At 42.3% G+C, this 19216-nt stretch overlaps 1 pseudogene; it reads left to right on the top strand.

Moving 5' to 3' along the window:
• LOC124042222 overlaps positions 1–19216 on the top strand; it is a 48970-nt pseudogene that overhangs the window by 7974 nt on the left and 21780 nt on the right.

Here is a 19216-nt window from a genome sequence, read left to right as displayed (position 1 = left end):
GTATAGTAGTTATATATAGTGTGTAGTAGTTATATATAGTGTGTAGTAGTTATATATAGTGTGTAGTAGTTATATATAGTATAGTAGTTATATATAGTATAGTAGTTATATATAGTGTGTAGTAGTTATATATAGTGTGTAGTAGTTATATATAGTGTGTAGTAGTTATATATAGTGTGTAGTAGTTATATATAGTGTATAGTAGTTATATAGTGTATAGTAGTTATATATAGTGTGTAGTAGTTATATATAGTGTATAGTAGTTATATATAGTGTGTAGTAGTAATATATAGTGTGTAGTAGTTATATATAGTGTGTAGTAGTTATATATAATGTGTAGTAGTTATATATAGTGTATAGTAGTTATATATAGTGTATAGTAGTAAGTATATAGTATAGTAGTCATGTATAGTATAGTAGTTATGTATAGTAGTTATATATAGTATAGTAGGTATGTATAGTATAGTAGTTATGTATAGTAGTTATATATAATGTGTAGTAGTTATATATAGTGTGTAGTAGTTATATATAGTGTGTAGTAGTTATATATAGTGTGTAGTAGTTATATATAGTGTGTAGTAGTTATATATAATGTGTAGTAGTTATATATAGTGTGTAGTAGTAAGTATATAGTGTGTAGTAGTAAGTATATAGTATAGTAGTTATATATAGTGTATAGTAGTTATATATAGTGTATAGTAGTAAGTATATAGTATAGTAGTTATGTATAGGATAGTAGTTATGTATAGTAGTTATATATAGTGTGTAGTAGTTATATATAGTGTGTAGTAGTTATATATAGTGTGTAGTAGTTATATATAGTGTGTAGTAGTTATATATAGTGTGTAGTAGTTATATATAGTGTGTAGTAGTTATATATAGTGTATAGTAGTTATATATAGTATAGTAGTTATATATAGTGTGTAGTAGTTATATATAGTGTAGTAGTTATATATAGTGTGTAGTAGTTATATATAGTGTGTAGTAGTTATATATAGTGTGTAGTAGTTATATATAGTGTGTAGTAGTTATATATAGTGTGTAGTAGTTATATATAGTGTGTAGTAGTTATATATAGTGTAGTAGTTATATATAGTGTATAGTAGTTATGTATAGTAGTAAGTATATAGTATAGTAGTAAGTATATAGTATAGTAGTTATATATAGTATAGTAGTTATATATAGTATAGTAGTTATATATAGTATAGTAGTTATATATAGTGTGTAGTAGTTATATATAGTGTGTAGTAGTTATATATAGTGTGTAGTAGTTATATATAGTGTGTAGTAGTTATATATAGTGTGTAGTAGTTATATATAGTGCGTAGTAGTTATATATAGTGCGTAGTAGTTATATATAGTGCGTAGTAGTAAGTATATAGTATAGTAGTTATATATAGTGTGTAGTAGTTATATATAGTGTGTAGTAGTTATATATAGTGTGTAGTAGTTATATATAGTGTGTAGTAGTTATATATAGTGTGTAGTAGTTATATATAGTATAGTAGTTATATATAGTATAGTAGTTATATATAGTGTGTAGTAGTTATGTATAGTAGTTATATATAGTATAGTAGTTATATATAGTGTGTAGTAGTTATATATAGTATAGTAGTTATATATAGTGTGTAGTAGTTATATATAGTGTGTAGTAGTTATATATAGTATAGTAGTTATGTATAGTGTCTAGTAGTTATATATAGTGTGTAGTAGTTATATATAGTGTGTAGTAGTTATATATAGTGTGTAGTAGTTATATATAGTGTAGTAGTTATATATAGTGTGTAGTAGTTATATATAGTGTGTAGTAGTTATATATAGTGTGTAGTAGTTATATATAGTGTGTAGTAGTTATATATAGTGTGTAGTAGTTATATATAGTGTGTAGTAGTTATATATAGTGTGTAGTAGTTATATATAGTGTATAGTAGTTATGTATAGTAGTAAGTATATAGTATAGTAGTAAGTATATAGTATAGTAGTTATATATAGTATAGTAGTTATATATAGTATAGTAGTTATATATAGTATAGTAGTTATATATAGTGTGTAGTAGTTATATATAGTGTGTAGTAGTTATATATAGTGTGTAGTAGTTATATATAGTGTGTAGTAGTTATATATAGTGTGTAGTAGTTATATATAGTGTGTAGTAGTTATATATAGTGTGTAGTAGTTATATATAGTGTGTAGTAGTTATATATAGTGTGTAGTAGTTATATATAGTTTGTAGTAGTTATATATAGTATAGTAGGTATATATAGTATAGTAGTTATATATAGTGTGTAGTAGTTATGTATAGTAGTTATATATAGTATAGTAGTTATATATAGTGTGTAGTAGTTATATATAGTATAGTAGTTATATATAGTGTGTAGTAGTTATATATAGTGTGTAGTAGTTATATATAGTGTAGTAGTTATATATAGTGTCTAGTAGTTATATATAGTGTGTAGTAGTTATATATAGTGTGTAGTAGTTATATATAGTGTGTAGTAGTTATATATAGTGTGTAGTAGTTATATATAGTGTATAGTAGTAAGTATATAGTATAGTAGTAAGTATATAGTATAGTAGTTATGTATAGTAGTAAGTATATAGTATAGTAGTAAGTATATAGTATAGTAGTTATATATAGTATAGTAGTTATATATAGTATAGTAGTTATATATAGTGTGTAGTAGTTATATATAGTGTGTAGTAGTTATATATAGTGTGTAGTAGTTATATATAGTGTGTAGTAGTTATATATAGTGCGTAGTAGTTATATATAGTGTGTAGTAGTTATATATAGTGTGTAGTAGTAAGTATATAGTATAGTAGTAAGTATATAGTATAGTAGTTATATATAGTGTGTAGTAGTTATATATAGTGTGTAGTAGTTATATATAGTGTGTAGTAGTTATATATAGTGTGTAGTAGTTATATATAGTGTATAGTAGTAAGTATATAGTATAGTAGTTATGTATAGTATAGTAGTTATGTATAGTAGTTATATATAGTATAGTAGTTATGTATAGTACTGTAGTTATATATAGTATAGTAGTTATGTATAGTATAGTAGTTACATATAGTGTGTAGTAGTTATGTATAGTATATTAGTTATGTATAGTATAGTAGTACGTGTATAGTATAGTAGTTATGTATAGTACATTTACATTACATTTAAGTCATTTAGCAGACGCTCTTATCCAGAGCGACTTACAAATTGGTGCATTCACCTTATGACATCCAGTGGGACAGTCACTTAACAATAGTGCATCTAAAACTTAGGGGGTGAGAGGGATTACTTATCCTATCCTAGGTATTCCTTAAAGAGGTGGGGTTTCAGGTGTCTCCGGAAGGTGGTGATTGACTCCGCTGTCCTGGCGTCGTGAGGGAGTTTGTTCCACCATTGGGGGGCCAGGGCAGCGAACAGTTTTGACTGGGCTGAGCGGGAGCTGTACTTCCTCAGTGGTAGGGAGGCGAGCAGGCCAGAGGTGGATGAACGCAGTGCCCTTGTTTGGGTGTAGGGCCTGATCAGAGCCTGGAGGTACTGAGGTGCCGTTCCCCTCACAGCTCCGTAGGCAAGCACCATGGTCTTGTAGCGGATGCGAGCTTCAACTGGAAGCCAGTGGAGAGAACGGAGGAGCGGGGTGACGTGAGAGAACTTGGGAAGGTTGAACACCAGACGGGCTGCGGCGTTCTGGATGAGTTGAAGGGGTTTAATGGCACAGGCAGGAGCCCAGCCAACAGCGAGTTGCAGTAATCCAGACGGGAGATGACAAGTGCCTGGATTAGGACCTGCGCCGCTTCCTGTGTGAGGCAGGGTCGTACTCTGCGGATGTTGTAGAGCATGAACCTACAGGAACGGGCCACCGCCTTGATGTTGGTTGAGAACGACAGGGTGTTGTCCAGGATCACGCCAAGGTTCTTGGCGCTCTGGGAGGAGGACACAATGGAGTTGTCAACCGTGATGGCGAGATCATGGAACGGGCAGTCCTTCCCGGGAGGAAGAGCAGCTCCGTCTTGCCGAGGTTCAGCTTGAGGTGGTGATCCGTCATCCACACTGATATGTCTGCCAGACATGCAGAGATGCGATTCGCCACCTGGTCATCAGAAGGGGAAAGGAGAAGATTAATTGTGTGTCGTCTGCATAGCAATGATAAGAGAGACCATGTGAGGTTATGACAGAGCCAAGTGACTTGGTGTATAGCGAGAATAGGAGAGGGCCAAGAACAGAGCCCTGGGGGACACCAGTGGTGAGAGCGCGTGGTGAGGAGACAGATTCTCGCCACGCCACCTGGTAGGAGCGACCTGTCAGGTAGGACGCAATCCAAGCGTGGGCCGCGCGGAGATGCCCAACTCGGAGAGGGTGGAGAGGAGGATCTGATGGTTCACAGTATCGAAGGCAGCCGATAGATCTAGAAGGATGAGAGCAGAGGAGAGAGAGTTAGCTTTAGCAGTGCGGAGCGCCTCCGTGATACAGAGGAGAGCAGTCTCAGTTGAATGACTAGTCTTGAAACATGACTGATTTGGATCAAGAAGGTCATTCAGAGAGAGATAGCGGGAGAGCTGGCCAAGGACGGCACGTTCAAGAGTTTTGGAGAGAAAAGAAAGAAGGGATACTGGTCTGTAATTGTTGACATCGGAGGGATCGAGTGTAGGTTTTTCAGAAGGGGTGCAACTCTCGCTCTCTTGAAGACGGAAGGGACGTAGCCAGCGGTCAGGGATGAGTTGATGAGCGAGGTGAGGTAAGGGAGAAGGTCTCCGGAAATGGTCTGGAGAAGAGAGGAGGGGATAGGGTCAAGCGGGCAGGTTGTTGGGCGGCCGGCCGTCACAAGACGCGAGATTTCATCTGGAGAGAGAGGGGAGAAAGAGGTCAGAGCACAGGGTAGGGCAGTGTGAGCAGAACCAGCGGTGTCGTTTGACTTAGCAAACGAGGATCGGATGTCGTCGACCTTCTTTTCAAAATGGTTGACGAAGTCATCTGCAGAGAGGGAGGAGGGGGGGCGGAGGATTCAGGAGGGAGGAGAAGGTGGCAAAGAGCTTCCTAGGGTTAGAGGCAGATGCTTGGAATTTAGCGTGGTAGAAAGTGGCTTTAGCAGCAGAGACAGAGGAGGAAAATGTAGAGAGGAGGGAGTGAAAGGATGCCAGGTCCGCAGGGAGGCGAGTTTTCCTCCATTTCCGCTCGGCTGCCCGGAGCCCTGTTCTGTGAGTTCGCAATGAGTATGTAAGTCGCTCTGGATAAGAGCGTCTGCTAAATGACTTAAATGTAAATGTATAGTAGTTATGTATAGTATAGTAGTTATGTATAGTATAGTAGTTATATATAGTGTGTAGTAGTTATGTATAGTATAGTAGTTATGTATAGTATAGTAGTTATGTATAGTATAGTAGTTATGTATAGTATAGTAGTTATATATAGTGTGTAGTAGTTATGTATAGTATAGTAGTTATGTATAGTACAGTAGTAAGTGTATAGTATAGTAGTTATATATAGTGTATAGTAGTTATGTATAGTATAGTAGTAAGTATATAGTATAGTAGTTATATATAGTGTATAGTAGTTATGTATAGTATAGTAGTTAGTATATAGTATAGTAGTTATATATAGTGTATAGTAGTTAGTATTTGGTATAGTAGTTATATATACTATATAATATAGTAGTTAGTATATAGTATAGTAGTTATATATAGTGTATAGTGGTTTTTATACAGTATACAGTATAGCCCTTATGCATAGTATAGAGTATAGTACTTATGTATAGTATCGTAGTTATATATAGTGTATAGTAGTTAGTATGTAGTATAGTAGTTATATATAGTGTATAGTAGCTTTATATATAGTATACAGTATAGTACTTATGTATAGTATATAGTATAGTACTTATGTATAGTATAGTAGTTATATATAGTATTGTTGTTAGTGTATAGTATAGTAGTTATATATAGTATAGTAGTTAGTGTATAGTATAGCAGTTATATATAGTATAGTAGTTAGTATGTAGTATAGTAGTTATATATAGTATATAATATAGTAGTTAGTATATAGTATAGTAGTTATATATAGTGTATAGTGGTTTTATATATAGTATACAGTATAGCACGTATGTATAGTATAGTAGTTATTTATAGTAGTTGTATTCATGTGTCCTTTATGCTTTGTGTTTAAATATGTGTCATTACTGTATTGTTGGGTTATATTATACGGTTGTATTTGGTTTTAATAACAAGCTTGTGTTGGTCTGTCTGTGCTGGGTTTAACAAAATGCTTTCAAGCTTACTGTCCATTTTAGTAGATAGAGGAGGAATTCAGACACAAGCAAGTACACAGACAAAATCTTCAGGCCTTTCTCAAAGTTTGACAGTTTTTCAATTTTGTATCGTAGCATCATTTCCTGCCTTTTGGCATTTCCTGATTATTGACACAATATATTTTTAAAAGGGCATTTTACTCATCTGTTCAGCAGCACGTATCAGCTAAACAACAGAGACATGTACTTACTGCTATCAACAACAAACTGCTCATTGGACACAAATCAGAACAACTACTATGGAAATGGAACACAGACTATAAAGCAAGTCTTCTTCATGTGCATTTGTCCCAGATGGCACACTATTCCCTATGATGCGCACTATGGTCCCTGGTCAAAAGTAGTGTACTATATAGGGAACAGTGTGCCATTTGAGACTGAGCCACACATGAAGACGACATGCTTTATATACAGTAGTCTGTGTTCATTTCCATATTCGTTGTTCTGATTTGTGTCCAATTAGGAGTTTGTTTTTGTTAATTGCAGTAGGTACACTATAATTATAATAGCATTGGCTCTGTTGGGATAATTCATCATTTTCTCTTATGTAAAAAAAACAAAACACACAAAGAACACTTAGAGCTGAAGTCAATGCAACATCGTGTGTTAGCAGCAATGTTTACGCAGTAGCTTTGTTTACACAACTACTACCTGTAAAAATGTGCGTGCATTCTGGGAATTCTGACAACTAGAGGTACCTACCAGTGTCAGGAGAATATACGTGCTATTTCACATGCAATAGATGCAATAGATACTTTATATGCCTCTTGACAGGTTGTCGTTGCAACTAGAAATGTGTTCTTGAAATTGGCCTCCCTGTAGATGAAGTCGACCACTGACCAAGATATTAATGTATGATGTATGTATGATTTACTAGATACATTGGTATTGAAGACGTCTCCCGAAACACAGACAGACATCTAAAAGCAGGCCGACCTAGTCTCACCTTAATCCATCCCCACCACATCATCATAACAAGGGGTTTGATCAGAGCCTTAGAGAGGCATATGTACCCAGACCTGGGTTCAAGTAATATTTGTTTTTCATTCTAATACTTTAAGCACCACGTTTAGTCTGCCTGGAGTGCCAAGTGGGCGGAGTTTTGGGCTTGTGCATCTATTCCATTGGTTCCATAGCGCCAGGCATGCTCAATCAAGCCCAGCTGAAGTATTTCAAATGATTTCAAGTAGTATTTGAACCCAGGTGTGATGTAACAGCCATTACAACCCTTCATCTCTGCCTAGCGGTTTGTTATCAGTGCCCGTGTGTGTGTGTGTGTGTGTGTGTGTGTGTGTGTGTGTGTGTGTGTGTGTGTGTGTGTGTGTGTGTGTGTGTGTGTGTGTGTGTGTGTGTGTGTGTGTGTGTGTGTGTGTGTGTGTGTGTGTGTGTGTGTGTGTGTGTGTGTGTGTGATCTGTGTTGCCTAGGTTACGCCCCGGTGACAGGCATGTGCCACCCTCTGAGGAGCTGCACTCTGAACCACGAGGACGGATTCTCCTCGGCCTTCGTGGTGGCGCACGAGACCGGACATGTGTAAGTCATCGCAGCACACAGGCTGCATCCCAAGTGGCGCCCTCCTCCCTGTTGTTCACTACTGTTATCCCAAGTGGCGCCCTCCTCCCTGTTGGTCACTACTGTTGTCCCAAGTGGCACCCTCCTCCCTGTTGTTCACTACTGTTGTCCCAAGTGGCGCCCTCCTCCCTGTTGGTCACTACTGTTGTCCCAAGTGGCGCCTCCTCCCTGTTGTTCACTACTGTTATCCCAAGTGGCGCCCTCCTCCTGTTGGTCACTACTGTTGTCCCAAGTGGCGCCCTCCTCCCTGTTGTTCACTACTGTTGTCCCAAGTGGCGCCCTCCTCCCTGTTGGTCACTACTGTTGTCCCAAGTGGCGCCCTCCTCCCTGTTGTTCACTACTGTTATCCCAAGTGGCGCCCTCCTCCCTGTTGGTCACTACTGTTGTCCCAAGTGGCGCCCTCCTCCCTGTTGTTCACTACTGTTGTCCCAAGTGGCGCCCTCCTCCCTGTTGTTCACTACTGTTGTCCCAAGTGGCGCCCTCCTCCCTGTTGGTCACTACTGTTGTCCCAAGTGGCGCCCTCCTCCCTGTTGTTCACTACTGTTGTCGCAAGTGGCGCCCTCCTCCCTGTTGTTCACTACTGTTGTCCCAAGTGGCGCCCTCCTCCCTGTTGGTCACTACTGTTATCCCAAGTGGCGCCCTCCTCCCTGTTGGTCACTACTGTTGTCCCAAGTGGCGCCCTCCTCCCTGTTGTTCACTACTGTTATCCCAAGTGGCGCCCTCCTCCCTGTTGGTCACTACTGTTGTCCCAAGTGGCGCCCTCCTCCCTGTTGTTCACTACTGTTGTCCCAAGTGGCGCCCTCCTCCCTGTTGGTCACTACTGTTGTCCCAAGTGGCGCCTCCTCCCTGTTGGTCACTACTGTTATCCCAAGTGGCGCCCTCCTCCCTGTTGTTCACTACTGTTATCCCAAGTGGCGCCCTCCTCCCTGTTGTTCACTACTGTTGTCCCAAGTGGCGCCCTCCTCCCTGTTGTTCACTACTGTTATCCCAAGTGGCGCCTTCCTCCCTGTTGTTCACTACTGTTGTCCCAAGTGGCGCCCTCCTCCCTGTTGTTCACTACTGTTGTCCCAAGTGGCGCCCTCCTCCCTGTTGTTCATTACTGTTGTCCCAAGTGGCGCCCTCCTCCCTGTTGTTCACTACTGTTGTCCCAAGTGGCGCCCTCCTCCCTGTTGTTCACTACTGTTATCCCAAGTGGCGCCCTCCTCCCTGTTGGTCACTACTGTTGTCCCAAGTGGCGCCCTCCTCCCTGTTGTTCACTACTGTTGTCCCAAGTGGCGCCCTCCTCCCTGTTGTTCACTACTGTTGTCCCAAGTGGCGCCCTCCTCCCTGTTGTTCACTACTGTTATCCCAAGTGGCGCCCTCCTCCCTGTTGGTCACTACTGTTGTCCCAAGTGGCGCCCTCCTCCCTGTTGTTCACTACTGTTGTCCCAAGTGGCGCCCTCCTCCCTGTTGTTCACTACTGTTGTCCCAAGTGGCGCCCTCCTCCCTGTTGTTCACTACTGTTGTCCCAAGTGGCGCCCTCCTCCCTGTTGGTCACTACTGTTGTCCCAAGTGGCGCCCTCCTCCCTGTTGGTCACTACTGTTATCCCAAGTGGCGCCCTCCTCCCTGTTGTTCACTACTGTTGTCCCAAGTGGCGCCCTCCTCCCTGTTGTTCACTACTGTTGTCCCAAGTGGCGCCCTCCTCCCTGTTGTTCACTACTGTTATCCCAAGTGGCGCCCTCCTCCCTGTTGTTCACTACTGTTGTCCCAAGTGGCGCCCTCCTCCCTGTTGTTCACTACTGTTGTCCCAAGTGGCGCCCTCCTCCCTGTTGTTCACTACTGTTATCCCAAGTGGCGCCCTCCTCCCTGTTGTTCACTACTGTTGACCCAAGTGGCGCCCTCCTCCCTGTTGTTCACTACTGTTGTCCCAAGTGGCGCCCTCCTCCCTGTTGTTCACTACTGTTGTCCCAAGTGGCGCCCTCCTCCCTGTTGTTCACTACTGTTGTCCCAAGTGGCGCCCTCCTCCCTGTTGTTCACTACTGTTATCCCAAGTGGCGCCCTCCTCCCTGTTGGTCACTACTGTTGTCCCAAGTGGCGCCCTCCTCCCTGTTGTTCACTACTGTTGTCCCAAGTGGCGCCCTCCTCCCTGTTGGTCACTACTGTTGTCCCAAGTGGCGCCCTCCTCCCTGTTGTTCACTACTGTTATCCCAAGTGGCGCCCTCCTCCCTGTTGTTCACTACTGTTGTCCCAAGTGGCGCCCTCCTCCCTGTTGGTCACTACTGTTGTCCCAAGTGGCGCCCTCCTCCCTGTTGTTCACTACTGTTGTCCCAAGTGGCGCCCTCCTCCCTGTTGGTCACTACTGTTGTCCCAAGTGGCGCCCTCCTCCCTGTTGGTCACTACTGTTGTCCCAAGTGGCGCCCTCCTCCCTGTTGTTCACTACTGTTATCCCAAGTGGCGCCCTCCTCCCTGTTGGTCACTACTGTTATCCCAAGTGGCGCCCTCCTCCCTGTTGGTCACTACTGTTATCCCAAGTGGCGCCCTCCTCCCTGTTGTTCACTACTGTTATCCCAAGTGGCGCCCTCCTCCCTGTTGTTCACTACTGTTGTCCCAAGTGGCGCCCTCCTCCCTGTTGTTCACTACTGTTGACCCAAGTGGCGCCCTCCTCCCTGTTGTTCACTACTGTTATCCCAAGTGGCGCCCTCCTCCCTGTTGTTCACTACTGTTATCCCAAGTGGCGCCCTCCTCCCTGTTGGTCACTACTGTTGTCCCAAGTGGCGCCCTCCTCCCTGTTGTTCACTACTGTTATCCCAAGTGGCGCCCTCCTCCCTGTTGGTCACTACTGTTGTCCCAAGTGGCGCCCTCCTCCCTGTTGGTCACTACTGTTGTCCCAAGTGGCGCCCTCCTCCCTGTTGTTCACTACTGTTGACCCAAGTGGCGCCCTCCTCCCTGTTGTTCACTACTGTTATCCCAAGTGGCGCCCTCTTCCCTGTTGTTCACTACTGTTGTCCCAAGTGGCGCCCTCCTCCCTGTTGTTCACTACTGTTGACCAGGGTCCTACGGGACCTGTGAGCCCCATAGCTGGAAGAAACTAAGAGGAATACAAGCAAAGAGCTGCGTGTGTGTGTGTGTGGGGGGGGGGGGTTCTCTGCACTGCAAAGGAAGTAGGATGGCATTGGGAACAGAGACATGGACACAGCTGGTAAACACAGAACTTAGACACACTCCAGATGGGGGTCAGATAGAGAGTCAACAGTAGAGCCCTATATAGGGAATAGAGAGTAAACAGTAGTGCCCTATTTAGGGAATAAAGAGTCAACAGTAGAGCCCTATATAGGGAATAGAGAGTCAACAGTAGTGCCCTATATAGGGAATAGAGAGTCAACAGTAGTGCCCTATATAGGGAACAGAGAGTCAACAGTAGTGCCCTATATAGGGAATAGAGAGTCAACAGTAGTGCCCTATATAGGGAATAGAGAGTCAACAGTAGTGCCCTATATAGGGAATAGAGAGTCAACAGTAGTGCCCTATATTGGGAATAGAGAGTCAACAGTAGTGCCCTATATAGGGAATAGAGAGTCAACAGTAGTGCCCTATAGGGAATAGTGTCAACAGTAGTGCCCTATATAGGGAACAGAGAGTCAACAGTAGTGCCCTATATAGGGAATAGTGTCAACAGTAGTGCCCTATATAGGGAACAGAGAGTCAACAGTAGTGCCCTATATAGGGAACAGAGAGTCAACAGTAGTGCCCTATATAGGGAATAGAGAGTCCTTTCAGACACAGGCTTTGTGTTTGAGCGTAATACTGTGTTTTGCTCATCAATAACTCAGGTACCATTTCAACAGGTTAGGTATGGAACATGACGGACAGGGGAATCGTTGTTCTGACGAGACCAGCATGGGGAGCATCATGGCTCCGCTGGTCCAAGCAGCCTTCCATCGCTACCACTGGTCACGCTGCAGTAAACAGGAACTGAACCGATACATCCAGTAGGTGCAGCCTTCCCCGTACCACTGACTAGGGTTCTGACAACTTTCCCAGAGTTCACAGCTTTTCCAGGAATCCTGGTCACTGACATCACTGACATATACCACTGACCTATATCACTGACCTATATCACTGACATATATCACTGATCTATATCACTGACATATATCACTGACCTATATCACTGACCTATATCACTGACATATATCACTGACCTATATCACTGACATATATCACTGACCTATATCACTGACCTTTCACTGACCTATATCACTGACCTATCAGAGACATGTATCACTGACCTATATCACTGACCTATATCACTGACCTATATCACTGACATATATCACTGACCTTTCACTGAACTATATCACTGACCTATATCACTGACCTTTCACTGACCTATATCACTGACCTATATCACTGACATATATCACTGACCTTTCACTGACCTATATCACTGACCTATATCACTGACATATATCACTGACCTATATCACTGACCTTTCACTGACCTATATCACTGACATATATCACTGACCTATATCACTGACCTATATCACTGACATATATCACTGACCTATATCACTGACCTATATCACTGACCTATATCACTGACCTATATCACTGACCTTTCACTGACCTATATCACTGACATATATCACTGACCTATATCACTGACATATATCACTGACCTATATCACTGACATATATCACTGACATCCTGTATATCACTGACCTATATCACTGACCTATATCACTGACCTATATCACTGACCTATACCACTGACCTATATCACTGACATATATCACTGACCTATATCACTGACCTATATCACTGAGCTATCACTGACCTATATCACTGACCTTTCACTGACCTATATCACTGACCTATATCACTGACCTATATCACTGACCTATATCACTGACCTATATCACTGACATATATCACTGACCTTTCACTGACCTATATCACTGACCTATATCACTGACCTATATCACTGACCTATATCACTGACCTATCACTGACCTATCACTGACCTATATCACTGAGCTATCAGAGACATGTATCACTGACATATATCACTGACCTATATCACTGACCTATATCACTGACCTATCACTGACCTATATCACTGAGCTATCAGAGACATGTATCACTGACATATATCACTGACCTATCACAGACATATATCACTGACCTATCACTGACATATATCACTGACCTATCACAGACATATATCACTGACCTATATCACTGACCTATCACTGACCTATATCACTGACCTATCACTGACATATATCACTGACCTATCACTGACATGTATCACTGACCTATCACAGACATATATCACTGAGCTATCACTGACCTATCACAGACATATATCACTGAGCTATCACTGACCTATCATAGACATGTATCACTGAGCTATCACTGACATATACAACTGACCTATCACAGATATATATCACTGACATGTATCACTGACCTATCACTGACATGTATCACTGACCTATCACAGACATGTATCACTGAGCTATCACTGACATATACAACTGACCTTTCACTGACCTATATCACTGACATATATCACTGACCTATATCACTGACATATATCACTGACCTTTCACTGACCTATATCACTGACCTATATCACTGACCTATATCACTGACCTATATCACTGACCTATATCACTGACCTTTCACTGACCTATATCACTGACATATATCACTGACCTATATCACTGACATATATCACTGACCTATATCACTGACATATATCACTGACATCCTGTATATCACTGACCTATATCACTGACCTATATCACTGACCTATATCACTGACCTATATCACTGACATATATCACTGACCTATATCACTGACCTATATCACTGAGCTATCACTGACCTATATCACTGACCTTTCACTGACCTATATCACTGACCTATATCACTGACCTATATCACTGACCTATATCACTGACCTATATTACTGACATATATCACTGACCTTTCACTGACCTATATCACTGACCTATATCACTGACCTATCACTGACCTATATCACTGACCTATCACTGACCTATATCACTGAGCTATCAGAGACATGTATCACTGACATATATCACTGACCTATATCACTGACCTATATCACTGACCTATCACTGACCTATATCACTGAGCTATCAGAGACATGTATCACTGACATATATCACTGACCTATCACAGACATATATCACTGACCTATCACTGACATATATCACTGACCTATCACAGACATATATCACTGACCTATATCACTGACCTATCACTGACATATATCACTGACCTATATCACTGACCTATCACTGACATATATCACTGACCTATCACTGACATGTATCACTGACCTATCACAGACATATATCACTGAGCTATCACTGACCTATCACAGACATATATCACTGAGCTATCACTGACCTATCATAGACATGTATCACTGAGCTATCACTGACATATACAACTGACCTATCACAGATATATATCACTGACATGTATCACTGACCTATCACTGACATGTATCACTGACCTATCACAGACATGTATCACTGACCTATCACAGACATATATCACTGACCTATCACAGACATGTATCACTGACATATATCACTGACCTATCACAGACATGTATCACTGACCTATCACAGACATGTATCACTGACCTATATCACGTCAACAGTGAAGAGGAAACTCTGGGATTCTGGCCTACTCGTTTCTCTGTCCAGTGTCTGTGTCTTAATCTTTTATTTTTATCGGCCAGTCTGAGATAAGGCTTTTTCTTTGCAACTCTGCCTAGAAGGCCAGCATCCCGGAGTCGCCTCTTCACTGTTGATGTTGAGACTGGTGTTTTGCGGGTACTATTTAATGAAGCTACCAGCTGAGGACTTGTGAGTCGTTTGTTTCTCAAACTAGACACTCTAATGTACTTGTCCTCTTGCTCATGTGTGCACCGGGGCCTCCCACTCCTCTTTCTATTCTGGTTAGAGCCAGTTTGCTCTGTTCTGTGAAGGGAGTAGTACACAGCGTTGTACGAGAGCTTCAGTTTGTTGGCAATTTCTCGCATGGAATAGCCTTAATTTCTCAGAACAAGATTAGACTGACAAGTTTCAGAAAAAAAGTTATTTGTTTCTGGCCAGTTTGAGCATGTAATCGAACCCACAAATGCTGATGCTCCAGATACTCAACTAGTCTAAAGAAGACCAGTTTTATTGCTTCTTTAATTAGCTCTACAGTTTCCAGCTGTGCTAACATAATTGCAAAAGGGTTTTCTAATGATCAACTAGACTTGGATGAGCTAACACAGCATGCCATTGGAACACAGGAGTGATGGTTGCTGATGATGGTCCTCTGTACGCCTATGTAGATATTCCATTAAAAATCTGCCGTTTCCAGCTACAATAGTAATTTACAACATTAACAATGTCTACACTGTATTTCTGATGAATTTGATCAGCTCTTATGACTGTCTCTGTTCTAATGTGTCTTATCCCTCCATCTCTTATGACTGTCTCTGTTCTGATGTGTCTTATCTCCCTCCATCTTTTATGACTTTCTCTGTTCTGATGTGTCTTATCTCCTCCAGCTCTTATGACTGTCTCTGTTCTGATGTGTCTTATCCCTCCATCTGTTATGACTGTCTCTGTTCTGATGTGTCTTATCCCTCCATCTCTTATGACTGTCTCTGTTCTGATGTGTCTTATCCCTCCATCTCTTATGACTGTCTCTGTTCTGATGTGTCTTATCCCTCCATCTCTTATGACTGTCTCTGTTCTGATGTGTCTTATCCCTCCATCTCTTATGACTGTCTCTGTTCTGATGTGTCTTATCCCTCCATCTCTTATGACTGTCTCTGTTCTGATGTGTTCTTATGACTGTCTCTGTTCTGATGTGTTTTATCTCCTCCATCTTATGACTGTCTCTGTTCTGATGTGTCTTATCTCCTCCATCTCTTATGACTGTCTCTGTTCTGATGTGTTTTATCTCCCTCCAGCTCTTATGACTGTCTCTGTTCTGATGTGTCTTATCTCCCTCCATCTCTTATGACTGTCTCTGTTCTGATGTGTCTTATCTCCTCCAGCTCTTATGACTGTCTCTGTTCTGATGTGTCTTATCCCTCCATCTCTTATGACTGTCTCTGTTCTGATGTGTTCTTATGACTGTCTCTGTTCTGATGTGTTTTATCTCCCTCCATCTCTAATGACTGTCTCTGTTCTGATGTGTTTTATCTCCCTCCATCTCTTATGACTGTCTCTGTTCTGATGTGTCTTATCCCTCCATCTCTTATGACTGTCTCTGTTCTGATGTGTCTTATCCCTCCAGCTCTTATGACTGTCTCTGTTCTGATGTGTCTTATCTCCCTCCATCTCTAATGACTGTCTCTGTTCTGATGTGTCTTATCTCCCTCCAGCTCTTATGACTGTCTCTGTTCTGATGTGTCTTATCTCCCTCCAGCTCTTATGACTGTCTCTGTTCTGATGTGTCTTATCTCCTCCATCTCTTATGACTGTCTCTGTTCTGATGTGTTCTTATCCCTCCATCTGTTCTGACTGTCTTGTTCTCCATCTCTTATGACTGTCTCTGTTCTGATGTGTCTTATCCCTCCATCTCTTATGACTGTCTCTGTTCTGATGTGTCTTATCTCCCTCCATCTCTTATGACTGTCTCTGTTCTGATGTGTCTTATCCCTCCATCTCTAATGACTGTCTCTGTTCTGATGTGTCTTATCCCCCTCCAGCTCTTATGACTGTCTCCTGGACAACCCTTTTGAACACAAGTGGCCCAAGCTTCCTGAGCTACCTGGGATTAACTACTCCATGGACGAGCAGTGTCGTTTTGATTTCGGCGTGGGCTACAAGATGTGCACCGCTGTAAGTCCCCTCCAGCAGCTCGCTAGACCCCTGAGATCTGAGAATAACGACTGTGACCGTTGGTGACGGGGCAGCCTGTCAATGTGTGTCCCGAATGGCACCCTATTCCATATATAGTGCACTGCTTTTTTTACCAGGGCCCATCAGGGAATATCTTGCCATTTGGGACGCAGATTCAGGACTGCATGGGGGCACTCAGTATCACTCAGGACTTTGATCTTCTGAGGATGGGATTCAAATATTACGAAGGTTAGTCTTAGAAGGAGCAGGGTCCTGCGTTCTCTTTATTATCCCCCTGGTCCATAGGCTTAGATAGTGGGCAGCTTTTTCCCTGTTTGAGATTGCAGAGGTGCCATGACTTCTGGGAAGAGACTTGGTGACCCGTAGACTGGCCACAGAAATGCAACTACCTCTCATCTCTCTCTCTGACCACCTCTTCCGTTCCTCTTCTCTCTGATCTCCTTTTCCCTACTCCTTTTCTCCTCTTCTCTCTGATCTCCTTTTCCCTACTCTCTCCTCTTCTCTCTGATCTCCTTTTCCCTACTCTCTCCTCTTCTCTCTGATCTCCTTTTCCCTACTCTCTCCTCTTCTCTCTGATCTCCTTTTCCCTACTCTCTCCTCTTCTCTCTGATCTCCTTTTCCCTACTCTCTCCTCTTCTCTCTGATCTCCTTTTCCCTCTCTCCTCTTCTCTCTTTTCCCTCTCTGATCTCCTTTCTTCCTCTGATCTCCTTTTCCTACTCTCTCCTCTTCTCTCTGATCTCCTTTTCCCTACTCTCTCCTCTTCTCTCTGATCTCCTTTTCCCTACTCTCTCCTCTTCTCTCTGATCTCCTTTTCCCTACTCTCTCCTCTTCTCTCTGATCTCCTTTTCCCTACTCTCTCCTCTTCTCTCTGATCTCCTTTTCCCTACTCTCTCCTCTTCTCTCTGATCTCCTTTTCCCTACTCTCTCCTCTTCTTTCTGATCTCCTTTTCCCTACTCTAACCTCTTCTCTGTCTCCTTTTCCCTACTCTCTCCTCTTCTCTGATCTCCTTTTCTACTCTCTCCTCTTCTCTCTGATCTCCTTTTCCCTACTCTCTCCTCTTCTCTCTGATCTCCTTTTTCTTAACGTCTGTCTGTCTGTCTGTCTGTCTGTCTGTCTGTCTGTCTGTCTGTCTGTCTGTCTGTCTGTCTGTCTGTCTGTCTGTCTGTCTGTCTGTCTGTCTGTCTGTCTGTCTGTCTGTCTGTCTGCCTGTCTGCCTGCCTGTCTGTCTGTCTGTCTGTCTGTCTGTCTGTCTGTCTGTCTGTCTGTCTGTCTGTCTGTCTGTCTGTCTGTCTGTCTGTTTGTCTGCCTGCCTGCCTGTCTGTCTGTCTGTCTGTCTGTCTGTCTGTCTGTCTGTCTGTCTGTCTGTCTGTCTGTCTGTCTGTCTGTCTGTCTGTCTGCCTGCCTGTCTGTCTGTCTGTCTGTCTGCCTGCCTGCCTGCCTGTCTGTCTGTCTGTCTGCCTGCCTGTCTGTCTGTCTGTCTGTCTGTCTGTCTGCCTGTCTGTCTCTCTCTCTCTCTCTCTCTCTCTCTCTCTCTCTCTCTCTCTCTCTCTCTCTCTCTCTCTCTCTCTCTCTCTCTCTCTCTCTCTTTATCCCTCGCTCCCCCCCCTCCTATAGTTCCGGACCTACGATCCCTGCAAGCAGCTGTGGTGTAGTCACCCTGACAACCAGTACTTTTGTAAGACCAAGAAGGGTCCTCCGGTGGATGGGACGGAGTGTGCACCGTCGAAGGTGGGAGACGGTTCGAAAACAAACCATGGATTTCTGATGACAATAGATACACCTAATAATATACAGGGCTATACTTCATCTTTAGAAACAGTTCTCCAAAAAGTACACAATTACTTGAAGAAGTTTTACTAAATTAATATTAGAAATAACATATCGGCCCGTTTGAATGTTATAGTGCTTATATTTGTTCTATGTCCCACATGTAGTGATGTCCAACTGCAATGGCTGTGTAACACAGGTGGCACCTTACCCATACATTTAAAGAGCATTTAATTTTTAAAAAAATAACATATCGGCTCGTTTGAATGTTATAATAATTTTTGTTGGGTGCTTATATTTGTTCTATGTGGCACCTTGCCCATACATTTTTTTATTTTATTTTTATTTTTTACTAGGCAAGTCAGTTAAGAAAAAAATCTTATTTTCAATGACAGCCTAGGAACAGTGGGTTAACTGCCTTGTTCAGGGGCAGAACCACAGATTTTGTACCTAGTCAGCTCGGGGATTTGAACTTGCAACCTTTCAGTTACTAGTCCAATGCTCTAACCACTAGGCTACCCTGCCGCCTCTACACTCTAAACACTAGGCTACCTGCCGTCCCTACACTCTAACCACTAGGCTACCCTGCCGCCTCTACACTCTAACCACTAGGCTACCTGCCGTCCCTACACTCTAACCACTAGGCTACCCTGCTGTCCCTACACTCTAACCACTAGGCTACCTG

Source organism: Oncorhynchus gorbuscha, linkage group LG08 (assembly GCF_021184085.1).
Source record: "Oncorhynchus gorbuscha isolate QuinsamMale2020 ecotype Even-year linkage group LG08, OgorEven_v1.0, whole genome shotgun sequence".
Taxonomy (NCBI): domain Eukaryota; kingdom Metazoa; phylum Chordata; class Actinopteri; order Salmoniformes; family Salmonidae; genus Oncorhynchus; species Oncorhynchus gorbuscha.
The sequence above is the reverse complement of the archived record's forward strand: the minus strand, read 5'-3'. Positions and strand labels throughout refer to the sequence as shown.